Source organism: Triticum dicoccoides, chromosome 5B (assembly GCF_002162155.2).
Source record: "Triticum dicoccoides isolate Atlit2015 ecotype Zavitan chromosome 5B, WEW_v2.0, whole genome shotgun sequence".
NCBI lineage: Eukaryota > Viridiplantae > Streptophyta > Magnoliopsida > Poales > Poaceae > Triticum > Triticum dicoccoides.
In genome coordinates, this window is record NC_041389.1 from 157,529,104 (window position 1) to 157,554,487 (window position 25,384).

The following is a 25,384-nucleotide window of genomic DNA, read 5'->3' on the forward strand; positions in this document are numbered from 1 at the left end:
CTGAGGACGGCTGCAATGAGACAACCCACCATGTACTCCTACATGGCCTCTCACCGCTACCTTTACCAAATCGTGTTCACACACTTAGCTCACACACAGTAGGACATGTGCACACGCCTCTGGTTCATCCCCGATGAATCAGACCTGACTCAACTTTAAGCAGTAGCAGGCATGACAAACAAGCATGAATGAGTAGGCACATCAGGGCTCAAACAACTCCTACTCATGCTAGTGGGTTTCATCTATTTACTGTGGCAATTACAGGTCATGCAAAGGATAAAGAGGTTCAGCTACCGCAGCAAGTAACAAATATGTCGTTGTTGTCCTAATGCAGTAAAAGAGAGCAGGAGCGAGAGAGTGGGATTTTATCGGAATGAACAAGGGGGTTTTGCTTGCCTGGCACTTCTGAAGATAATATAGCTCTTCATCGGTGTCATCGATCACAACGCCGGTACACGTCTATCGAGAGGGGACAATTACCGGCAAACAAGGAAGAAACACGATCAATGCAATGCACAATATGATGCATGCTATGACATGGCAATATGAACGTGTTTTGGGCTAATGCACCTACCGATGATTTAAATGAAGTTGGTTTGAATACATGATTCAAATTCCAACTCCACATATGGTTATTTAAATGCCCTTTATTTGTTTTGTCCAAAGCAGAGGACAAACATTGATCAAACATGCATGAAAATGGTACAGATGGATTCCTTGAATTTTTCTGATGATTTTTCATATATAAACTATTTGATTTGGAGTTACGGTTGAATTTCTATGATTTTTAGAAGTTTTAGGCATTTTTTTGAAATTATTAAATCATTTAAGATTTATTTAAATTCCAGAAAGGAATTATTGCGTCAGCATGACCTCATAGTGACGTCAGCAGGTCAACGGGCGCCGTCCAGGTCAAACCTGACGTTCGGGACCCACATGTCAGTTGCACAGTGATTTAACAGAGTTTAATTAACTTAACTAAATTGTTAGCCGGGTTAATTAAACGGTAGGGCCCACCGGTCAGTGGCCCTAGGCCTGGGTTAGCGGGGGTGGTTAGGCCCTAATGACCGGCCACGTCAGATTCGCCGGCGGTTGGACGACGGCGATGACCCAGAGCGGCGGTGGCTCGCCGGAGTTGCGCCAGAGACGACGGATCGACGTGGCAAGGGCACCAGGAGGTAGCCCGTGCCCGTGCGCATCTAGGGGAACCAACGGGAGGTGCGGGGGTGGCCGGGGTTCGCCGGAGTGGAGCCCGAGGCGGCGGCCGGAGCTTGGGCAACAGCGGTCATGGCGCTATAGGGCATGGCAGGGAGCACCCGTGGGTGTTTCGGGTTCGCAGGAGCGCGGTGAGCACGCTGGTGATGCTCGGGCGAGCGGCCGAGCTCACGAGCACGGAGCTCGTTGACCATGGCGGCGGCGAGCCTCGGCGGAGGTGGGGAAGCTAGCTAGGGGAGGGGAACGACGGGGATTCCAGGGGGAAAAAGAAGAGTGGCTCACGTAGGGACTAGCAGAGTCGACGACGAGGTCGGGGAAGCTCTGGACGACGCGAATTTACGGCGGCGATCTCCGGGCACCGGAGATGAAGACGACGACGCTCCGGTCGACTGGGGCCTCCTCTGGTCGCGTGCGTCGGTGTGCAGCTCCATGGGGTCGGGACGGAGCTCAGGGGTGTGGAGAGGGAGCGAGGGGGTGGCTGTGGCCGCGGCGAACAGTGTCGGTGGCGACGAGCTCCGCTCGGGCAGAGAGGAAGAGAGAGCAGAGGAGGATAGGGACGGAGGGAGAGACACGGGCGAGTGAGAGAGGGTCGAGGGCGAGTGCGTGGCGCTCGGGAGACGTCCAGGGGGAGGAGGAGGCATCCAGGCAGGGAGGAGGTGGCCGGGGCGCGTGGCCGCGCGCGCCGGGCGCGTGCCCGTCCTCCTGGCAGGGAGGAAGACGACAGGGGAGGGAGGCGGCGGTGGGCTGGGCCGGCTGGAGGAGCTGGGCCGGCTGGGCTGGATAGGTAAGCGCCAGGTAAGTTGCTGGGCTTCTCTCCTTTTTTTTATATATTTCTGTTCTGTTTTCTTTTATTTAATTCTTTTGCCACTGTTTTGAATTTAAAATAATTCAAACAGTGCCAAAAGCTCCTCTGAATATTTTTATTTTGCTAGATGGACTTTTCCAAAAGCTTATAAAATATTTCAGGGATATTTGAAATTATATTCTAATTATATGAATATAATTCAAATTCAAATAGCTAATGAATTAAATTCAAAGTCCCAAAAATACATCCTCCTAAAATGTTCAATATTTTGGTTGGGACCAGAACCCTTGCCAAAAATTATCAAACATTTAAGAAGAGCATTTTGGAACAATGAATGAGATTTTTAGGGTTTTTGCCCTTCTTTTATCTAGGGTTTTGAGGCTTTCAAAATTCCTCAATTCAAGTTTCAAAAATATAGACATGATGCACACATGAAGCTAGCCTAGAGCACTACCCGCAGCTAGGGATGTGACACGCGTTCCAAGCTCGGGGCTCGTCGATATTGTGTTCGACGTTGTAAAGACAGTACGCCCCATTGTGGAGGACCTTGGTGACGGTGAAGGGTCCTTCCCAAGAAGGAGCAAGCTTGTGTTGTTTGTGTTGATCCACTCGGAGAACTAAATCCCCCTCCTGGAAGGCTCGACTCTTCACGTTTCTGGCATGGAAGCGACGCAAGTCTTGTTGGTAAATGGTCAATCGGATCAGAGCCATCTCCCTTTCTTCCTCTAAGAGGTCGACTGCGTCTTGCCGTGCTTGTTCAGCTTCTGCTTCGTTGTAAAGTTCAACTCGAGCAGCATTGTGGAGAAGATCGCTCGGCAGAACTGCTTCAGCTCCATAGACCAAGAAGAATGGAGTTCTTCCAGTCGACCGATTAGGTGTGGTCCGCAGTCCCCAAAGCACCGAGGGAAGTTTGTCGACCCATGCTCCAGCCGTATGTTTGAGATCACGCATCAGTCGGGGTTTCAACCCTTTGAGGATTAGGCCATTGGCTCGCTCTGCTTGTCCATTCGACTGCGGATGGGCGACTGAAGCGTAGTCGACTCGTGTGCCTTGAGAGTTGCAGAAATCTCTGAATTTCTCCGAGTCAAAGTTCGACCCATTATCTGTAATGATGTTGTGCGGGACTCCATATCTGAATATTAGTTCCCTGATGAAGCTAACTGCAGTACTGGCGTCGAGGTTCTTGATGGGTTTTGCCTCAATCCACTTGGTGAACTTGTCGACTGCTACCAGTACATGAGTAAAACCGCTTCGACCTGTTCTCAAGGGGCCAACCATATCCAATCCCCACACTGCGAAGGGCCAGACGAGTGGAATGGTCTTCAGAGCTGATGCAGGCTTGTGTGACATATTCGAGTAGAACTGACATCCTTCGCACTTGTCCACTATTTCCTTTGCCATCTTGTTCGCCTTTGGCCAGTAAAATCCGGCTCGGTATGCTTTGGCCACGATGGTCCGATAGGACGCATGATGACCACAGGTCCCCGAGTGGATATCATCAAGGATGATTCGACCTTCTTCTGGCGTTATGCACTTCTGACCAACTCCGGTCACGCTCTCTTTAAACAACTGTCCTTTGATTACGGTAAAGGCTTTGGATCGACGGACGATCTTTCGGGCCTCTTCCTCATCATCCGGGAGCTCTTTTCTCAGGATATACGCGATATATGGAACTGTCCAGTCGGGAATGACCACTAAGACCTCCATGACCAAGTCGACCACTGCTGGGACCTCAACCTCAGTCGGGTCTGTGGCACTCTTGGGCTGTGGAGCTTCTTCGGTGAAAGGATCTTCTTTGACTGATGGAGTATGGATATGCTCCAAGAACACGCCACTCGGAATGGCTTCTCTCTTGGAACCTATTTTTGCTAGATCATCAGCTGCTTGATTTTTCAGTCGCGGTATGTGATGGAGCTCTAACCCCTCAAACTTCTTTTCCAGCTTCCTCACTGCATTGCAGTATCCAGTCATGGCTGGGCTTCTCATGTCCCACTCCTTCATCACTTGGTTGACCACTAAATCCGAGTCGCCATAAACCATAAGGCGACGGACGCCGAGTGAAATGGCCATGCGCAACCCATATAGAAGGGCCTCGTACTCTGCTTCATTGTTGGAGGAATCAAAGTGAAGCTGGAGCACATATCTGAGCTTATCTCCTCTGGGGGAAACCAAGACCACCCCAGCACCGGAACCATTCAGCATCTTAGAGCCATCAAAGAACATGGTCCAATGCTTCGAGTGAACTTCAGTCGGCTGCTGTTGTTCAATCCACTCGGCGAGGAAATCTGCTATTGCCTTGGACTTAATGGCTTTCTTTGCCTCAAACTTGATATCAAGGGGAAGAAGTTCAATCGCCCATTTCTCCACTCGACCAGTTGCATCTCTGTTATGCAGAATCTCTGAAAGTGGAAGGTCGCTGACGACTGTGATGGAATGATCAGAGAAATAGTGAGCAACCTTCTTTGTGGTCATGTATATCCCATACACAAGCTTCTGATAATGAGGGTATCTCTGCTTGGATGGAGTTAAAACTTCAGACAGATAGTACACTGGGCGCTAAACTTTGAAGGCTTTCCCTTCTTCTTTCCGCTCGACCGTAAGTAATGTACTGATGACTTGTCCTATGGCTGCGATATAAAGCAACAGAGGCTCTTTACTGATTGGAGCAGCAAGCACCGGCTGGGTGGAGAGCAGAGCTTTTAGCTCGGCAAACGCTGCATCACCTTCTGGAGTCCACTCGAACTTGTCTGCCTTCTTCATCAGTCGGTAAAGAGGCAATGCCTTTTCACCGAGTCGTGAGATGAATCGACTTAATGCGGCCAAGCATCCAGTAAGCTTCTGGACATCGTGCACTCGCACAGGGCGTTTTATTCGGAGAATAGTGCCAATCTTCTCTGGATTAGCGTCGATCCCTCGTTCGGAAACGAGAAAACCGAGTAACTTGCCACCAGGAACTCCGAATGTGCACTTTGATGGATTGAGCTTGATATCATACCTTCTGAGGTTGGCAAATGTTTCGGCGAGGAAAGTGAGCAGGTCGAAACCTTTTCGTGACTTGACCATGATATCATCCATATACGCTTCCACATTCCGACTGATTTGAGTGAGCAAACACTTCTGAATCATTCGCATAAATGTGGCTCCGGCATTCTTGAGGCCGAATGGCATGGTGATATAGCAGAAGCACCCGAATGGAGTGATGAAAGCTATTTTTATCTCATCGGGTCCGTACAGACGGATCTGATGGTACCCGGAATAGGCGTCTAGAAAAGACAATCTCTCGCATCCCGCGGTCGAGTCAACAATTTGATCAATGCGAGGGAGAGGAAAATGATCTTTCGGGCAGGCCCGATTGATGTGCTTGAAATCAATGCACATGCGGAGTGATTTGTCCTTCTTAGGAACCATGACGACATTAGCGAGCCACTCGGAGTGGTATATCTCTCGGATAAATTCTGCTGCCAACAGTCGAGCCACTTCCTCACCAATAGCCTTTCTCTTGTGGACGGCGGACCGTCGAAGATGTTCTTTAACTGGTTTAGCTGATGAATCGACTCTAAGACGATGCTCAGCCAGTTCCCTGGGAACACCTGGCATGTCAGCTGGCTTCCATGCAAAAATGTCCCAGTTCTCACGGAGGAACTGGATGAGCGCTTCTTCCTATTTCGGGTCGAGTGTTGTGGAGATGTGGGTCGGGGCTGCATTGGGGTCGGTCGGGTGAATGTGGACAGGTTTCGTCTCACCGGACGACTGAAATGCAGATTCTGTGGCGGGCTTCTTGGATCGCAACAAATCACTCGGATCTGCGTTTTGCTTATATTCTTCAAACTCGACCGCTGTCACCTGGGAATCGACAATCTTTGAGCCCTTCTGAAAACACTCTTATGCCTTTTTGCGATCACCGGTGATAGTGATCACTCCTTTGGGACCGGGCATCTTCAGTTTGAGGTGCACGTAACATGGTCGAGCCATGAACCGTGCGTAAGCTGGTCTCCCCAAAATGGCGTGGTACGCGCTCTGAAAATCCACGACCTCAAACGTCAACTTCTCTTTGCGAAAATGTTTTGAATCACCAAACACCACGTCCAGAGCTATTTGGCCGAGTGACTCGGCTTTGTTTCCTGGTATAACTCCATGAAAGCTCATGTTACTTTTGCTCAGTCGGGACATCGGAATGCCCATTCCCTTCAGTGTGTCTGCATACAATAAGTTCAGTCCGCTACCACCATCCATCAGCACTTTCGTCAGTCGAGTGCCTTCGACAACTGGGTCGACCACCAAAGCTTGCCTCCCAGGGGTGGCAATATGAGTCGGGTGATCAGACTGGTCGAATGTGATGGGTGTTTGGGACCATCTCAGATAACTTGGTTTCGCTGGGGCAACCATGTTCACCTCACGATTAATGACCTTTAGTCGGCTCTTGCTTTCCACATCTGCGAAGATCATCAGAGTGGAGTTGACATGCGGGTATCCTCCCTCACTGTCCTCCTTGTCTTCAGCCTTGTCCGACTCCTTTTCCTTGTCCTTGGACTGCTTTCCTTGGAACTGCTGGATCAGGAGTCGACACTGGCGAGTGGTATGCTTCGGGTAAATAATGTTGCCCTCTTCATCTTTCTTCGTGTGGATGTGACAAGGCATATCCATCACGTCGTTTCCTTCTTTATCCTTCACCTTCTTATGGTTCCAGGATCCTTTGGGTTTTCCTTTGAACTTTCCCTGAATCACGGCCAGAGCCTCTCCAGGAGCTGCTGGTTTAGCCTTCCGTTTCTGCTTCCGACTGGTGTTTCCCTTCTCCGACTGACTCGGCTTGTACTTGCCGCTTCGGAGTCGGTCTTCCTCTTTGCCGTTGGCGTACTTGGTAGCAATCTCCATCATCCGACTCAGGGTCATGTCTCCGGTTCGACCAAACTTCAAACTCAATTCTCTGTTCTTGACACCATCCTTGAAGGCGCAGACTGTCTGATGATCAGACACGTTCTCCACGGTATGATGCAAAGTGATCCATCTCTGAATATACTCTCTGAGAGTTTCATTCGTCTTCTGCACACAGACTTGCAGCTCTGTCAATCCAGCTGGTCACTTGCAAGTTCCTTCAAATGTTCTGACGAACACTCGGGACAGATCTTCCCAAGTGTAAATGCTGCTAGGAGGTAACTGATTCAACCATGCTCTGGCAGAACCTTCCAACATGAGGGGCAAGTGCTTCATAGCCACCTCGTCATTCCCACCACCAATCTGAACCTCCACTCGGTAGTCCTCAAGCCAGGTTTCAGGCTTAGACTCACCAGTGAACTTGCTTACTCCGGTTGCCAACCTGAAGTTGGGGGGAATCACCGCGGCTCTGATAGCCCTGCTGAAACATTCTGGACTAGAAACATGCACTCGACTGCTCGTGGGCGCATCTCTGTCGGGGCCGCCCCGATGGGCTCTGTTTCGGTCGACCAAGCCTTGCACGATGATGGATCGCGCATCGAAGCCTAGTTCCCGGGGGTCGACTGGAGCTCTTCGCCCCACACTGAGTTGACGTCTGTCATCTTGCTGCCGAGGAGCGTAAGACCCACCCCTCGGGGGGGAAGTGGGCACTCGACGCCTATCATCACGATCGTGTCGGTCACCGTACTGGTCTCGCCGATTCTCGCGTCCTTCACGCCGCGGAGGCGATCTGGGACTGTGAGCCGACTGAACCGTATTCGCAGCGACGGATCGACTGTGAATTCTGTTGCGTGACTGCGACACGGCTGAATTCTGATCTCCTGCTGCCCGGAGCAAATCTTTGATCTGCATCAAGCCTCTGCCAGCTTCCGACTGAGAGGGCTGGATGGACTCTGCTATACGGGTTGCAGCTGCTAAATTCTGAACCGGGGTTCGATATACCTGAGTCGGCGGGAAGAGTTGACATCGATTGGCGTCTGGAACTTGTTGCCGCGCGCGCTCGTCGAGTGCTCGCTGAAGGTTCTCCAGACGAGCGCGTTCAGCCAAGTTGGCCAAACGTGCCTCCTCCAAGGCGCGAGCCTAGGGGGTTTCTCCCGCGATGGGAGTATGCAGGGCATCCATGTTCCTGCGGCGAAGCTCTTCCCTCTGCAGAGAGTCGAGTGGCTCGGGCTGGTACTCTTTGTGGCCTTGTGCGGGGCCGCCTCCACCGCCTACTCCGCCTTCATGGGCGAAGCCAGGAGGACTGCGAGGTCCGTTGACCATCAAGATTTCCGCCGCCGGATCACTGCTATCGCACTCGGATGCAGTCTCTACGAAGCCAGTCGACAGGTCGAACAGGCCGTAGAGAGATTCGTCGGGCTCGATTGCCGCAACTTGGATGGTGGCCGTCTGGCGAGCCACCGCGTGCCTCACCCACCGCTGGAGTCTCGACCGACCAGAGCGCTTGCGCTGGCGGGAGACCGGGAGGGTGATCGATAAGGGAGTCGACCGATATGGAGTCGACGGTTGCCGCAGCAGAACGCCGCGGACACATGCGCGAAAATGCGTCGCACCGCGGACGGGGAGCGCATCAACGTCGAGTGGAGCCTCCTGGAGCCAAGCGGAGTCGTCGGCGACGAAGGTGAGAGCGCCGAGACGGATCTCGCGACCCTCGACCAAAACTCCACCAGCAACCATGATGAAAGTAATCGGAAGAATCGCAACTTCTCCAAAAATCGCTAAAACACCGGCCCCACGGTGGGCGCCAACTGTCGTGGTTCTAAGTCTGACAGTAGAGTGGGGGGTAGGTATGGAGAGGCAAGGTCTTAGCTATGGAGAGGTTGTAAACACAAGAGATGTACGAGTTCAGACCCTTCTCTGAGGAAGTAAAAGACCTACGTCTCGGAGCCCGGAGGCGGTCGAGTGGATTATGTGTATATGAATTACAGGGGTGTGAACCCTTCACACTGAGGTGGGGGTTGGTTATATAGTGCCTGCCAGACCCCTCCGGCCCTCAGTAATGCAGGGTTTAAAGTACATTAAGTCTGGGGCGTTACTGGTAACGCCCCACATAAAGTGTCTGAACTACCATAAAGTCTACTTAATTACAGACCGTTGTAGTACAGAGTGCAACTTGACCTCCTGGTGGTCGAGTGAGTCTTCATGGTCGAGTCCTTCAAGTCAGTCGAGTGGAGTCCTCGTAAGTCGACTGGAAGGTGATCTCTTCTAAGGGCGTCCTTGGGTAGGGTATTTAGATCAGGTCTATGACCCTACCCTAGGTACATGACTCCATCACCATGAGCGTTACTTTCAGGCGGGTATCCTCGGGCCTGCATCCTTCATACAATGGAGTAATCGCATCTAACTCAAGTTGATCCATCTTGGCTTTCTCTCGGGCGGCAGCTCTTGCGTTATCCGTCTGCTTGAGAAGCAGCTCTTGAATATGAGGGTCCTGCACCCAGCCCATCGATGGTCCAGCGTCGTCTGCTCCGCCGGCATCATCATCTTCATGATCATGCCCGTCGTCTGCTCCGGCATCTTCCTCATCATCATGTCCTGCATCTTCTACATGATGACTGTGTACAACATCACCGTCGTGATCATCTCCTGGGGATTCTTCGTCTTCTCGCCCGCCCGAGCCGCGGTGGTTGTCTTGCTGCCCTTCCTCATTTCTTGCCCGACCCCCATGGACGACTTCGTAGTCATCTTCATCACCTTGCCACCAATAGCCATCCATGAAACCACGCAAGAGCAGGTGGTCCTGCACTTGCCCGGAAGCCGGGTCCGCAATAAGGCTCTTCAGCTTGCACCTTTGACACGGACATCTTATCTCCGTCTCGTTCTTTTGAAGCATCTCGGCCTTCGCGGACCTCAAAAACCTATTCACGATGCCTTCGGTCATCGTGCGGACCATGGTCGCCTGCGGGGTAGAGCAAAACGATATTTTAGAACCAAGAAAAAATTTGGCATGACTTTCCCTAAAAATAGGACCAAAAAGAATGCTTAATGTCAAAATTCTTGCCGAAAAGGAAATGAATCAACATTCCGGCAAAATATTGGCAACTAACGCATTTCAAATACCGGTACACCTCCAAACACAAACACATATGCAACACCACAAACATATGCAACACCACGAACATACATAGATCTAGCTAGGCCATAAAAAGTGCATGTGCACATTGTTGTAGGGAGAACAACATAAATATAGCTTCCCCCCTTACTTACCTATCAAAACAAGGTAATTTAACCATTTAATTTGAATGAATCTATGGTGGAAATGAGGTGAAAAAGAGGAGGCACCCGAGACAAGGAGGAGGTGGAGAGAATGAAGTGGGGAGAAAGTGAGTGTGGGTAGGAGAGGCTGTCCAAAATATCTTGTTGCTGCCCACTTACTAATGGCGCACCAACTCTAAATGCGCCATTAGTGATCCAGGTTACTAATGGCGCACCTTCTGGTGGTGCGCCATTAGTAGTTTTGCAAAAAGAAAAACATATTAATGGCACACTGTTCCATAGTGCGCCATTACTAGTTTAAACTAGTAATGACGCACGGTGAAACAGTGCGCCATTAGTAGTTCTGCAAAAAAAGAAATAAAAAATATAATAAAAAAAACAACATTAGTGACGCACTTTCCGACAGGTGCGCCATTACTAGTTACAACTAGTAATGGCGCACTGAGTCTGGATGCGCCATTAGTATGTTTGGACAGGCGCACTAGTTCAAAAAAAATTGATACTAATGGCGCACCTTGGGCCAGGTGCGCCATTAGTAGTTTCAACTCTAATGGCGTATCAGAAGGTGGTGCGCCATTAGTATATACTAATGGCGCACCGCTTGTCTGGTACGCCATTAGTGTCAATCCCATCTATAGCCCTTTTTCTAGTAGTGTGAAATCAAATTATGTACACACTTAAGCTTGTTAATCTTGGGGTAGATGCCAGTGATAGCTGTAGTAACACAGTCACATCTCTACATATACAGATGTAAATTATATTCCTACCCTCTTATATTTGCAGTCCCATTGCCCACAAAAAACATGAGTGCACATTATTGTTTTGTTGCAAAAAAAATTTTTTGGTAAATAACATCAGTCGAAGGTGGTCCAACAAAATGGATGGAGGCGTTCCAAACGCACTAATGACATCTCAATGTAATTTTTTTCCAAATTACGTAACCACACCTGGAATCAACCACTAAACAATTATAGCACTTCATGCATATCAAAAACTCGCTCTGGCACCCTATCAAGCCATTATCACAGTTTATCATCCCACCATCAAGCAATATGTGCCATCGTACACTGTCAGTATCACTGTAGTTTCCATAGAGTATTTCAGTTTGTATATGATTATAACTTTGGTATTTTTTTCATAGCCAGCACATTATCTCAGGTGCCACCTTAGAACCTTACTGTGTCCGAGCACTAAAACACCATATGGTCCACAACCAAACATGACTTTTGTACTAATAAAGGTCAACAATAAAAGAAATACCAAAATACCAAGCAACGCGACAAGTAATGTGGATCGGATTTAGTAGTAAAATTTCCTAGTGATAGCACAACAAAAAGTATGAATGCGCCAAACTACAGTGGGATCCTTCTATAATTTATCGAAATTCCATTTGGTATATAACTATAAGAAATTGTTACAAATGAACTCGGCTACCCCTCCTTGTCAAAGCATAGCGCATATTAGGTTTTCCCCAAGTTAAACTTTGCACAGTTCGTCCAAGTTTATAAGAAAATGAGCATTCACAATATCAAATACATCCGATACAAAAATTTATTCCATGATGAATTTAGTGATACTGATTTGCTGTTCTAGTTGTTGATAATCTTTTCTAAGACATGGACAATTTTTTTTTACTTAAGAATAAACTAATAGGCACTATACTTTGACAAAAAAGGAGTACAATAAAATATATATTGGATTCCGTATTGTGACACTTTGGATATGGACATGGTCTTCAATATGCATAGTAGTACATGAAAATTTAGATATAGAAGACCTAGTTTTCCCAAAACATAACAATCTATGACATGCTTCGAACCTGCAACTTTGATGGACATTTTCATATTTATATATTAATAAACATATAATATAGATAGACACATTAAACTATTTTTGCTTCACAAATATATTGACATATTTTTTTACCTAACAAACCTAAATATTTTCTATATTGGTTGTCAAACACAGAGTAAATTGATTGTCGCCTTCTTATACAAAGTATACATAGGAACGGGGATGGTACTAACATGGATACATGCATGATCAGAGCTGGTATGTATAAAAACTCTTAGTTTCAAGTTTGAATTATGGATTCGTAGCAGAAAGATGAACTATGGATGAACTGACAAAAATTAAGAAGCATGCGTGTGTGACACGTTATTATGCGTGCATTCATCTGATGGTGGAATCAGATTGCCAAGTTAAGAACTTGTTGTGCGCGTAACTTAATTACGACAAGATATTAAGTAATACTGAACCTAGCATGTAGCAATTAAAATAAAGAAAAACCTAACCTAGTTGGTCCTTAAGCCTGCATGCTATATATGTTAGCTGGCCGCTGATGCGAAACAATTTGAGAGGGCGCATTAGCTGCAACTATTACATCTACGTATGTGTACTGCTTAAATTATGTCTATACCGCTGAGCCCAACAGTGAATACAAAAATGAAAATTGGTAAACGGATTATAAGCAAAGAAGAGGCAGCGAAAAAATAGCATTGATAAATATGCTTATTACCTGATTTATTCTGTAGTTGCATGATGCGATCGGCGCTCATTGTAGTGCTGGACGAACAATAGGCCATAGAATCCTGGCCTAGTGATCATATTCCGGGGGCACCTGTCAAGAAAAGTTCACGCATATGATTTACATCTAACTCAGTGTGATTAATTACTAAAAATAGCAATATATTGATTCTCGTATACCTAAAAAGGCAAGTTTATGGAGGCAGCTGGGGTCAAACTTTATTAGAAATAGACTCTGCAAGATAGAGCACCGGCGAAAAACAACAAATATTTGTCTACTTAAATGTTGTCTCCCATTTTCTTACATCCCAATTTTCTAAGATATTAAGGGATCAATATGCAACCATCCTCATCTGAACCCGGTGTCAGTATATAATAAGTTTCAGCTATGTGTTGCTAATACTGATCACTATATTACAATTTAACGCTATATGATGAGTGATTTAACACAATGGAGATTTACAATAATAAATCAAAGGAGCTGAGGGTTAGAAATTTTGGGAAGCTTATGATGGAGGTTATCAGCTCTAGACCACACTTCATACATCATCTACAATTCTACATAATATATATTTAAATGGTTTCCTGTAATTAGAATTGCACACTTGTATTCTTGTTGTATATTAGTTTCAGGCTAAATACTATGAGTTCGAATGAAAGTTTAAAGAAAATTAAGCAACTGAATATTAGCAAAATGAATGACTTAGGGCTCAAATTAACAAAGAATAAAACTGGAAGTATGATATGTTTCATGATCATTACAGTTCTGGTCAACAGGCACCCCTTGTTTAGTTGTTTTACGTTGCTCGGGGTTCTGTGCCTTCACCACAGTGCGTACGTTATGTATGCATGCATCCAGCTGCCTGCCCCATGTGAGTGTCTAGCGGCTTCTTCTCTAGGGAAAATTGTAAGAAAAAATTAAAGAATTGCAAGGGACGTGCACCTCATGCATACATACGTACATACATATATACACACATACTGACATGTACTGTTCTATGTGAACTTAGGAAAACAAAGCAAAAAACTTAATTTAAGCAAGGAAGGTCATTGTTTTATATAAGAGAGGGAACGAAGCTGGAGACATACCTGTTCGAATTAATCAAGAATGCGTGATGTATACGGCTGTGTCTAAGTACGATTTGAGTTGTTATCTCAGCTGTAAAAAAAGGAGAGAAGGATCGATATTATCCTTGTCAATCCATTGCGCAGATGTTCCGAAGTTAATCTGACCAGCTTCATATACCAATGATTGATCTTGCAGGATGTACATACAGCTGAACCTAATTGATCTGGTCAATACTGCTAATTTACACCCGCAAAAAAAGTACTACTAATTTATCTACCTTCATATGGATTGTTTGATGTTGCAGGATGTAATTACAAGATAGTAGCTGAGCCTAATCGATCTGGATGGAATCAATCTGCTGGTGTAGTACGTGGGTGCCCCAGCCATAGTTCTCCATCTGAGCTCCCTCTTGCGTACATGGGCCGTCGAATCAGACCCGGGTTAACAATATCATGGGAAGTCGATCTGCTTCTAGTAGTATTGGGGAGGAGGTAGGATGATGTGGAGTCCTTGTTAGGAGGAGCATATGTGGGAGATGGCGGCATCAGGTAGAAAAAGAAGAAAACGGGGCACATGGGCATACGTAGGTTCTAGCTATTGAGGTATTGAAAACTCATGTGCTTAGATCTTACTAAATCATGGCCCATCAGATTTAATGACCGCACACACATTTTGTTTTCTTTTATTATAGGAATAAAAAAGAGCGAAGGGACTGATCCATTGTAATGGCAATGGTGGGCAATTATTTCATAGTTAATATAATCTAATGGCTATAAAAATTATATCTAATAAATGAATGGTTGGATGTTTCTAATTTTTGTGGTAATTTCTAGCCTACTTAACTATTTTACGGTTAGCCCATCATTTACTTTTTATATATAAATAGATGATCATGATGCCCTCATGTCCGTATTTTATTTTTATCAACACCTTTATCTCCAAACATGTGGACATATTTTTCGATTTCGGCTTCCGCTTGAGGACAAGCGAGGTCTAAGCTTGGGGGAGTTGATACGTCCATTTTGCATCATGCTTTTATATCATTATTTATTGCATTATGGGTTGTTATTACACATTATGTCTCAATACTTATGGCTATTCTATCTTATTTTACAACGTTTACCATGAAAAGGGGGAATGCCGGCAGCTGGAATTCTTGCTGGAAAAGGAGCAAATATTGGAAACCTATTATGCACAGCTCCAAAATTCTGAAACTCCACGAAAGTTATTTTTGGAATTAATAAGAATTATTGAGTGAAGAAACTACCAGAGGGGGCCCACAGCGCGCTCCGTGTCTCCTGGCCCCCTGGTGGCCCTCTGGTGCCCATCTTCTGCTATATGAAGGCTTTTACCCTGGAAAAAAATCGTAAGCAAGCTTACGGGACGAAACTCCGCCGCCACGAGGCGGAACCTTGGCGGAACCAATCTAGGGCTCCGGTGGAGCTGTTCTGCCGGGGAAACTTCACTCCGGGAGGAGGAAATCATCACCATCGTCATCAGCAACGATCCTCTCATCGGGAGGGGGTCAATCTCCATCAACATCTTCACCAGCACCATCTCCTCTCAAAACCCTAGTTCATCTCTTGTATCCAATCTTGTATCAAAACTACAAATTGGTACCTGTGGGTTGCTAGTAGTGTTTATTACTCCTTGTAGTTTATGCTAATTGGTTTACTTGGTTGAAGATCATATGTTCAGATCCTTAATGCATATTAATACTCCTCTGATCATGAACATGAATATGCTTTGTGAGTAGTTTCGTTTGTTCCTGAGGACATGGGTGAAGTCTTGCTATTAGTAGTCATGTGAATTTGGTATTCGTTCAATATTTTGATGAGATGTATGTTGTCTCTCCTCTAGTGGTGTTATGTGAACGTCGACTACATGAGACTTCACCATTATTTGGGCCTAGAGGAAGGCATTGGGAAGTAATAAGTAGACGATGGGTTGCTAGAGTGACGGAAGCTTAAACCCTAGTTTATGCATTGCTTCGTAAGGGGCTGATTTGGATCCATATGTCTATGCGGTGGTTAGGTTTACCTTAATACTTCTTTTGTACTTGCGGATGCTTGCAATAGGGGTTAATCATAAGTGGGATCCCTGTCCAAGTAAGGGCAGTACACAAGCACCGGTCCACCCACATATCAAATTATCAAAGTACCGAACGCGAATCATATGAGCGTGATGAAAACTAGCTTGATGATAATTCCCATGTGTCCTCGGGAGCGCTTTTCTCATTATAAGAAATTGTCTAGGCTTGTCCTTTGCTACAAAAAGGATTGGGCTACCTTGCTGCACTTTATTTACTTTCATTCCTTGTTACCCGTTACAAATTATCTTATCACAAAAATGTCTGTTACCTACAATTTCAGTGCTTGCAGAGAAAACCTTACTGAAAACCACTTGTCATTTCCTTTTGCTCCTCGTTGGGTTCGACACTCTTACTCATCGAAAGGACTATGATAGATCCCCTATACGTGTGGGTCATCATCTCCATGTCTTCAACGCATGCACTACGGCTGCTAACTCCAAATCATGTGTGGCATAATTCAACTCATGGGGCTTAAGTTGTCGTGAGGCATACAAAACAACCCTTCCCTCCCGCATAAGCACTGCTCCAAGTCCTCGACGAGAAGCATCGCAATATAATTCATAAACCTTGCGCTGATCTGGCAGAATCAACACCAGTGATGTAACCAAACGTTTCTTCAACTCCTGGAAACTGTCCTCACATTCCGCAGTCCATTTGAATTTGGTGTCCTTCTTCAACAACTCCGTCATGGGTTTTGCAATCTTCGAGAATTCTCAATGAACCTCCGGTAGTATCCTGCGATTCCAAGAAAACTCCGGATCTCTCCAAAAGTTGTGGGTGCTTCCCAGTTTGTCACAGTGACAACTTTGGTGGGGTCTACTGCTATTCCTTTTCCAGATATCACATGTTCGAGGAATCCAACTTCTTTCAACCAAAACTCACACTTGCTGAATTTGGCATATAGCTGATGTTCTCTGAGCTTCCCAAGTACCAAATGCAAATGCTCTTTATACTCCTCTTCGTTCTTCGAGTAGACCAAAATATCATCAATGAACACCATGACGAACTTATCCAGAAACTCCATAAACACCTTGCTCATCATGTTCATAAAATAGGCAGGTGCGTTAGTCAGACCAAATGACATAACGGTATACTCATATAGCCCGTACCTTGTGGTAAAAGCTATCTTAGGTATATCCTGCTCTCGAATCTTCAGTTGGTGGTATCCTGATCGCAGATCGATCTTGGAAAATACCTTAGCTCCTTGCAATTGGTCAAACAAATCATTGATCATCGGTAGTGGGTACTTGTTCTTGATTGTTACTTCATTCAGTCCTTGATACTCAACAACCATCCTCAATGATCCATCCTTCTTCTCCACTAGAAGCACTGGTGATCCCCAAGGTGACGAACTTGGGCGAATATAGCCTTTATCCAGTAAATCCTTAATCTTCTTCTTAATTTCCTCCAAATTTTTGCGGGCATCCTGAACGGTCTCTTAGATATTGGCCCCGTGCCTGGCAAAAGCTTAATCAAAAACTCAATGTCTCTATCCGGTGGCATGCCTAGCAACTCTTCTGGAAATACATCAGGGAAATCCTTCACCACTGGTACTTCCTCCTGTACAACTCCTGATAAGGAATTTACTTGAGTCCTCTTCGGCACATGTCGGGATACATACTTGACCCTTCTTCCTTCTAGGGTGGTAAGCAAAATCGACTTACTGGCGCATTCAATGTTCCCTCCATACTTCGATAACCAATCCATGCCTATTATCACATCCAGTCCTTGTGATTCCAATACTATTAGGTATGAGGGAAACACGTAGTTACCAATCCTTAATGGTAACTGAGGGAGTCCTGGACTAGGGGGTGTCCGGACAGCCGGACTATCATCGTCAGCCGGACTCCAAGACTATGAAGATACAAGATTGAAGACTTCGTCCCGTGTCCGGATGGGACTTTCCTTGGCGTGGAAGGCAAGCTTGGCGTGTCCGGATATGTAGATCTCCTACCATTGTAACCGACTCTGTGTAACCCTAGCCCTCTCCGGTGTCTATATAAACCGGAGGGTTTTAGTCCGTAGGACACACAACCATTACAACAATCATACCATAGGCTAGCTTCTAGGGTTTAGCCTCCTTGATCTCCTGGTAGATCCACTCTTGTACTACCCATATGATCAATATCAATCAAGCAGGAGTAGGGTTTTACCTCCATCGAGAGGGCCCGAACCTGGGTAAAAACATCGTGTCCCTTGTCTCCTGTTACCATCCGCCTAGACGCACAGTTCGGGACCCCCTACCCGAGGTCCGCCGGTTTTGACACCGACATTGGTGCTTTCATTGAGAGTTCCTCTGTGTCGTCACCGATAGGCTTGATGGCTTCTTCAATCAACAACAACGCCGTCCATGGTGAGACTTTTCTCCCCGGACAGATCTTCGTGTTCGGCGGCTTCGCACTGTGGGCCAATTCACTTGGCCATCTGGAGCAGATCGAAAGCTACGCCCCTGGCCATCAGGTCACGTTTGGAAGCCTAAACTTCATGGCTGACCTCCACGGGGACTTGATCTTCGATGGGGTCGAGCCACAGCCGAGCTAGCGGCACTGTCACGATGGGCATGATCTAGCTCTGCCGCCGGACAGTACCCTGGAGGCCGCACACAAGTCCGCTCTGACTCATTGTTCGGAGCCGACTGCGCGGATCGAGGACAGGTGGCTGGACACCGCCTCGGGAGCTTCAACTTCCACGGTGATAGAGCCGAATACTGACCTTGTCCCTTATAAAGCTCGTGACTCCGAGGCGCCGGACTCCTTGCCGGACTCCGAACCTCCTGCGCCCCTGCCAATCGAATCCGATTGGGCGCCGATCATGGAGTTCACCGCCGCGGACATCTTTCAGCACTCACCCTTTGGCGACATCCTAAATTCGCTAAAGCATCTCTCGTTGTCAGGAGAACCCTGGCCGGACTGCGGTCAGGACGGTTGGGATGCGGACGACGAAGAAATTCAAAGCCCACCCACCACCCACTTTGTAGCCACTGTCGATGATTTAACCGACATGCTAGACTATGACTCCGAAGACATCGATGGTATGGACGACTATGCCGGAGATGATCAAGAACCAGCGCCTACAGGGCACTGGAAGACCACTTCATCATATGATATATACATGGTGGACACCCCAAAGGATGGGGACGGCGAAGAAGCAGCGGAGGCGAATTCTTCTAAGAAACAGCCCAAGCGCCGACGTCAGTGGCGCCGCTCTAAATCCCGCCACAACAAGAATGGAGATTCCGGCACCGGAGATAATAACACCCCAGAGAGTGCCGAAGACAACCCCCTCCAGCAAGATTCAGCACAGGAGGATGAAGTAGCTAGCCCTCGAGAGAGAGCGGCAGATGAGGAGATAGAGGATGACAATTACATGCCTCCCTCCGGAGACGAGGCAAGCCTCAATGACGACGAATTTGTCATGCCAGAGGATCCCGTCGAACAAGAGTGTTTTAAACGCAGGCTAATGGCCACGGCGAACAGCCTGAAGAAAAAGCAGCAACAGCTTCAAGCTGATCAAGACCTGCTGGCCGACAGATGGACCGAGGTCCTCGCGGCCGAAGAGTATGAACTCGAATGCCCCTCCAAAAGCTACCCAAAACGCAAGTTGCTCCCCCGACTAGAGGAGGTAGCATACAAACCTTCATCACCAGCGCACAATACGGCAGACCGACCACCCCGTGGTCACGACAGAGAGGCATCTAGGCCCTCCATCAGGACCGTACCCCGGCACTGCTCGAAAAGTACGAAGCCACGGGGGAATGCGCCGGACTTGCGGGATATATTGGAGGACAAGGCAAGACAATCCAGATCTATCTACGGATCACGTGGGTGCCCCACGACCCACGACGACTACCGTCGCGCCGGATACAGCAACTCCGGCCGGGCCGAACACAGCAGACAACACTCTCTTGAGCTACGTCATGATATTGCTCAATATAGAGGCGCCGCACACCCACTATGCTTCACAGACGAAGTAATGGATCATCAAGTCCCTGAAGGGTTTAAACCCGTGAATATTGAATCCTACGATGGCACAATAGACCCCGCGGTTTGGATCGAAGATTATCTCCTTCACATCATATGGCCCGCGGCGACGATCTCCACGCCATCAAGTATCTCCCACTCAAGCTTAAAGGACCAACTCGGCATTGGCTTAACAGCCTGCCCGCAGAGTCAATTGGGTGTTGGGAGGACCTGGAAGCCGCATTCCTCGACAACTTCCAGGGCACATATGTGCGACCACCAGACGCCGATGACCTAAGCCACATAATTTAGCAGCCAGACGAATCGGCCAGATAGTTCTGGACACGGTTCTTAACAAAGAAAAATCAAATCGTCGACTGTCCGGATGCAGAGGCCCTCGCAGCCTTCAAACACAACATCCACGACGAGTGGCTAGCCCGGCACCTAGGACAGAAAAGCCGAAATCCATGGCAGCCCTCACATCACTCATGACCCGCTTCTGTGCGGGAGAGGACAGCTCGCTAGCTCGCAGCAACAACCTCAGCAAAAATGCTGGAAGTCCGGATACTAAGGACCACAATGGCAGGTCGCGTCGAAACAAAAACAAACGCCGCGTTAACGGCGATAACAATGAGGATACGATAGTCAACACCGGATTCAGAGGCTCTAAACCCGGTCAACGGAAGAAGCCATTCAAAAGAACTACTCCGGGTCCGTCCAATTTGGACCGAATACTCGACCGCTCTTGCCAGATACATGGCACCCCCGAAAAGCCAGCTAATCACACCAATAGAGACTGTTGGGTATTTAAGCAGGCAGGCAAGTTAATTGCCGAAAACAATGACAAGGGGCTGCACAGCGACGACGAGGAAGAGACCCGGCCGCCGAACAATAGAGGACAGAAGGGTTTCCCCCCACAAGTGCGGACGATAAATATGATATACGCAACCCACATACCCAAGAGGGAGCGGAAGCGTGCACTTAGGGACGTGTATGCGATGGAGCCAGTCGCCCCGAAGTTCAACCAATGGTCCTCTTGTCTGATCACTTTCGATCGAAGGGACCACCCCACCAGTATTCGCCATGGCGGATTCGCCGCATTGGTTCTAGACCCAATCGTCGATGGATTCCACCTCACTAAAGTCCTGATGGACGGCGGCAGCAGCCTGAACCTGCTTTATCAGGATACAGTGCGCAAGATGGGCATAGACCCCTCAAGGATTAAACCTACAAAGACGACCTTCAAAGGCGTCATACCAGGTGTCGAGGCCAATTGCACAGGCTCGGTCACGTTGGAAGTAGTCTTCGGATCCCCGGATAATTTCCAAAGCGAGGAGTTAATCTTCGACATAGTCCCATTCCGCAGTGGCTATCACGCCCTGCTCGGACGAACTGCGTTTGCAAAGTTCAACGCGATGCCGCATTATGCATACCTCAAGCTCAAGATGCCAGGCCCTCGTGGAGTCATCACGGTCAACGGAAACACTGAACGCTCCCTCCGAACGGAGGAACACACAGCGGCTCTCGCGGCAGAAGTACAGAACAGCCTCTTAAGGCAATTTTCGAGTCCGGCCGTTAAAAGACTGGACATGATTAAACGCGCCCGGAGCAACATACATCAAGACCACCTGGCACGTTCCGAGCATACGTAGCAATGCGGCCCCAACCCCAGCCCTTGCATGATTGCAAGACAAGCTCCCCGCGTACATCATTACGCTCTGGAGATACCTTGGGCATAGGGGGAGGGGCACGACCACGACAGGCCCAGAGTGCGGCTCAACCACACCAGGGGCTCCTAAGTGTGTCGCTCTTTTTCTTTTCCTTTTTTATTTTATTTTATCTACAGGACTCCGTTTACAAGAGGTCCTGGCCGGCAGTAGATCGGCCGAACTCATGATGCAACAACTAGGGAGGAACAAGGGCTACGACGAACACTCAGGTGGTCTCCATTACGAGCATTAAATCTGTTTATTACACCATTTCCGCAGCCCACCCCTGGAGGGGGACATGTTTAAAATAGTCCACTCCCTTGCTTACCGCACTATTCGTATCGTTTTGCACTCATGGCAGAATTCCTCGAATAAACAATGCATCATTTTTCGTTTATAATTGCATTCCTTTATTTATATATATGTTCATTTATGACATCTTGCATCTGTACAATTTGGTACGGCCGAATACACCAGGGGCTTACGTTCCCCGCATTATGGTGTGAAGTCCGAACACTTTCGCAAGTGCGGCACCCCGAACTTATAGCACTATATGAATCGGCTCCGAATCATGTCTTGGGTCAACAGTTGGGTTTGCCCGGCTCCCATGTTTTGGTACCTTACGTTCCGTTCCGTTGGCTAAGGTAGCACTGGGAGAACCACTGCGATTGCGCCCCGGTTGAGCTGGCCGAGCGCCTCAGTAGAGAAAGCTAAAACTGACTGTCATGATAAGGCGAGAGCTGGTCGTTGTTCGAGAGGTCTTTTAGAGACCTTAAAGACTTATGCCGCTTAGAGCGAGAAACCGTCTGTGTCCGGCCAAGGCGTGGATAGCGCCCCGAATTCGGTCTTCTGAACACTAGGGGCTTCGCCGAAATTTAAAATTATAGAATTCTATGGCTAAGTGAGAGTGTTCAAGCATTATAAGTCTGGTTGCCTTGTTCGTTGTGTTGAGCGCCTCCCTAGATGGACCCAACAATGGGAACAAGAGCGCTCAAGTTTATCCCGAACACCCCAGCACTCGTGGCATGGGGGCTGAAGCCGACGACTTGCCATCTCTCAGATTTGATAAACGGCCACACAGAAGGTAATATTTTAAATCAAATAAGCGTTGCTTAGCGCATATGAACAAAGTTTTCAACGCACAAGATAACACATTGCGAGTTTACTCAATAATTACATCTCTGGCGAACTCATCCGCAATCTTGCGGGCACTCTTCAGGACAGTCTTATAATACATCTCGGGCGTACGATACTCCTTGCCCGCCGGCGGCGCGTCCGTCAGAAGCCTCTCAGCATCCAGCCTGCCCCAGTGCACCTTTGCGCGGGCAAGGGCCCGACGGGCACCTTCAATGCAGGTGGAGCGCTTGATGACCTCCACCCAGGGGCACGCATCCACCAGCCGCCGCACGAGGCCGAAGTAGCTCCCAAGCATGGCCTCTCCAGGCCACAGCCGGACTATGAGGCCCTTCATGGCCTGCTCGGCTACCTTGTGGAGCTCGACCAGCTGCTTCAGCTGGTCGCTAGGGGGCACCGGATGTCCAGCCTCAGCATACTGAGACCAGAAGACCTTCTCCGTTGAGCTCCCCTCCTCGGCCCGGTAGAATGCGGCGGCATCGGACACGCTGCAAGGCAGATCTGCAAACGCCCCTGGAGAGCTCCGAATTCGGGTAAGTAACAGGTAATTTACATTCACATGCTTGCTTTGCATGAAAAATGCCTTACCCGCCGCTATCTTCTTCATCGCCTCAATCTCCTGGAGGGACTTATGGGCCTCGGCCTTAGCGGCTTTGGCACTTTCAAGAGCCGAGGCAAGCTCGGACTCTCGAGTCTTCGAGTCGCGCTCCAAACTCTCATGCTTATTGATGAGAGCCTGGAGCTCTTGCCGCACCTCCGCCAACCGCGCCTCCTGCTTTTATCGCTCCGCTCGTTCTGCGGCCGCATTGCGTTCGGCCGCGGACACGGCCTCATTCAGGGTCGCCACCTCGCTCGTGGCCCCTGCAGTACCCACGTTATCCTTGTTATTTCTATTGCAACCAAAATCCTTTTCTGTAAGGTACAAATTTCAAAGGGGTGTTACTCACCTTCTTTGTCCTCGGGCTGCTTGTTGGCAAGGCCGAGCTCTTGCTCGGACCGCTCGAGGTCCGGCTTCAAAGCACCGACCTCCGCAGTCAGTACGACAGAGGTCAGCAGCGCAGCTTGCAAACTCATATTGACATAATTTTTAGCACTCCTGTGTATATCTTTTTTAGATCCTTAGTCCGGTTTTTCTTTTCGAACACCGAACCGAGCATCAGGGGCTACTGTCTATGCGGTATCACATTGCATATTTTAAAGCTTCTTACCTCAAAGCCTGTTAGAAGGCTACTGCAGGCTTCGGTCAGCCCGCTCTTGGCGATCTAAACCATCTGAATCACCGCACTCATGATAGTGCGGTGCTCTTCCTCGATGGAAGCGCCGTTGAGCGCCTCGAACAAGTTGTCCGGCGCCTCCGGTTGGACGGAGGCTGCCGGTGTCACGGTCTTGCCCTTCTTGCGGAGGGGCCGCCCGCCGGACTCCGGAACCACTGCGGGTTCCGGCGCGGAGTCCGGCACGAAGTCCGGGAGGTTGCCTTGTGGCACCTCCGGAGCCTCCCCCTCCTGGCGGGTCCCCTCCTGGGATCCCAGCTCGGCGTCCTCATTGCGAGGGGTGGAGGCGGTCGGAATGGAGTCCACATCCGACGGGGCCAAGGACCCGCTGGATGAAGCGGGAAGATCCTCCTCGGCTGGGCTACAGATAGTATGCGGTATTAGAAGGACACTACGTGGCACAAAAAAGAAATTACAAATAATCCAGGAGTCCGGATACTTACGATCTTGCCAGGGGCTTGGCCCTTGAGGGCCACTCCTCGTCGCCGTCATTGGCGTTGGCGGAGCTGTCCGGAGGAAGGGTCCTTCCCCTCTTGGACCCCTCGGCCTCCCCCATTGGGGAAGCCTTCCTCTTCCTGTAACATCCCAAAATTCTAAATTTTGGAATGTTATAATAAATAGATAGTTTTGATTGATTGTTTGATTGATTGAATTTGAAACTTTTTGAAAGTTAAATGAGAGGGAATAAAAGGACTTTTCCAAACTTTCATTTTTCTATTATGATCTTCGTAAATTCAAATTCTTTTCATCACAAAACCCTGGAGAGAAGATGACATGACTTCTTCCATTTATTTAAATGACAAGGGGTGTTGAAAATATTTGAATTTCATTCGGAAAATATTTCCAACCCAGGAACTTTATGCAACTCAATGATTTTCACGAGCGAAGATAAAATGACTTCTTCAAAACATATGAAATATGAGTTGGGAGTTTAAAAGAATTAAATTCAAAGTTCTTTTGAATTTATTTTTCAATTTGGCGTTATTTGAGTTTTATTCAAATTATTTTTCTCCAAAAAAATAAAATATATGGAAAATAGGGTAACATGATTCCCTACATCGGAAAATTGGAGAGAAATAAATTTGAATTCATTTTGGTATTTTTAAAATGATTTTATTTGGTTTTAAATAGGTCAGTAGCACTGTTTGAATTATTAGAATTTTTGTGTATTTTATTTGAAGCTAGAAAAATGTTCAGCTTGTAGGAAATATTTTTCTGAAGATTTTGATATATTATATGCCTATATAATATTTTAGTTTATTTTTGGTTTTTGTTATTTTGTTGTCTGTGAAAAATGTTAAAAAAAAACCTTCCCGCAGACTGGGCCGGCCCAGCTCCCACGCCAGGCCGCAGGCCCAGCCCACCTCCACGCCCGTCCCCAAGCTCCCGCGGACTCCGCCCGCCGCACGACTCCGCCGCCGCTCGCCGTGGTCGCCCCGGCCTCCTCCTGCCCCCT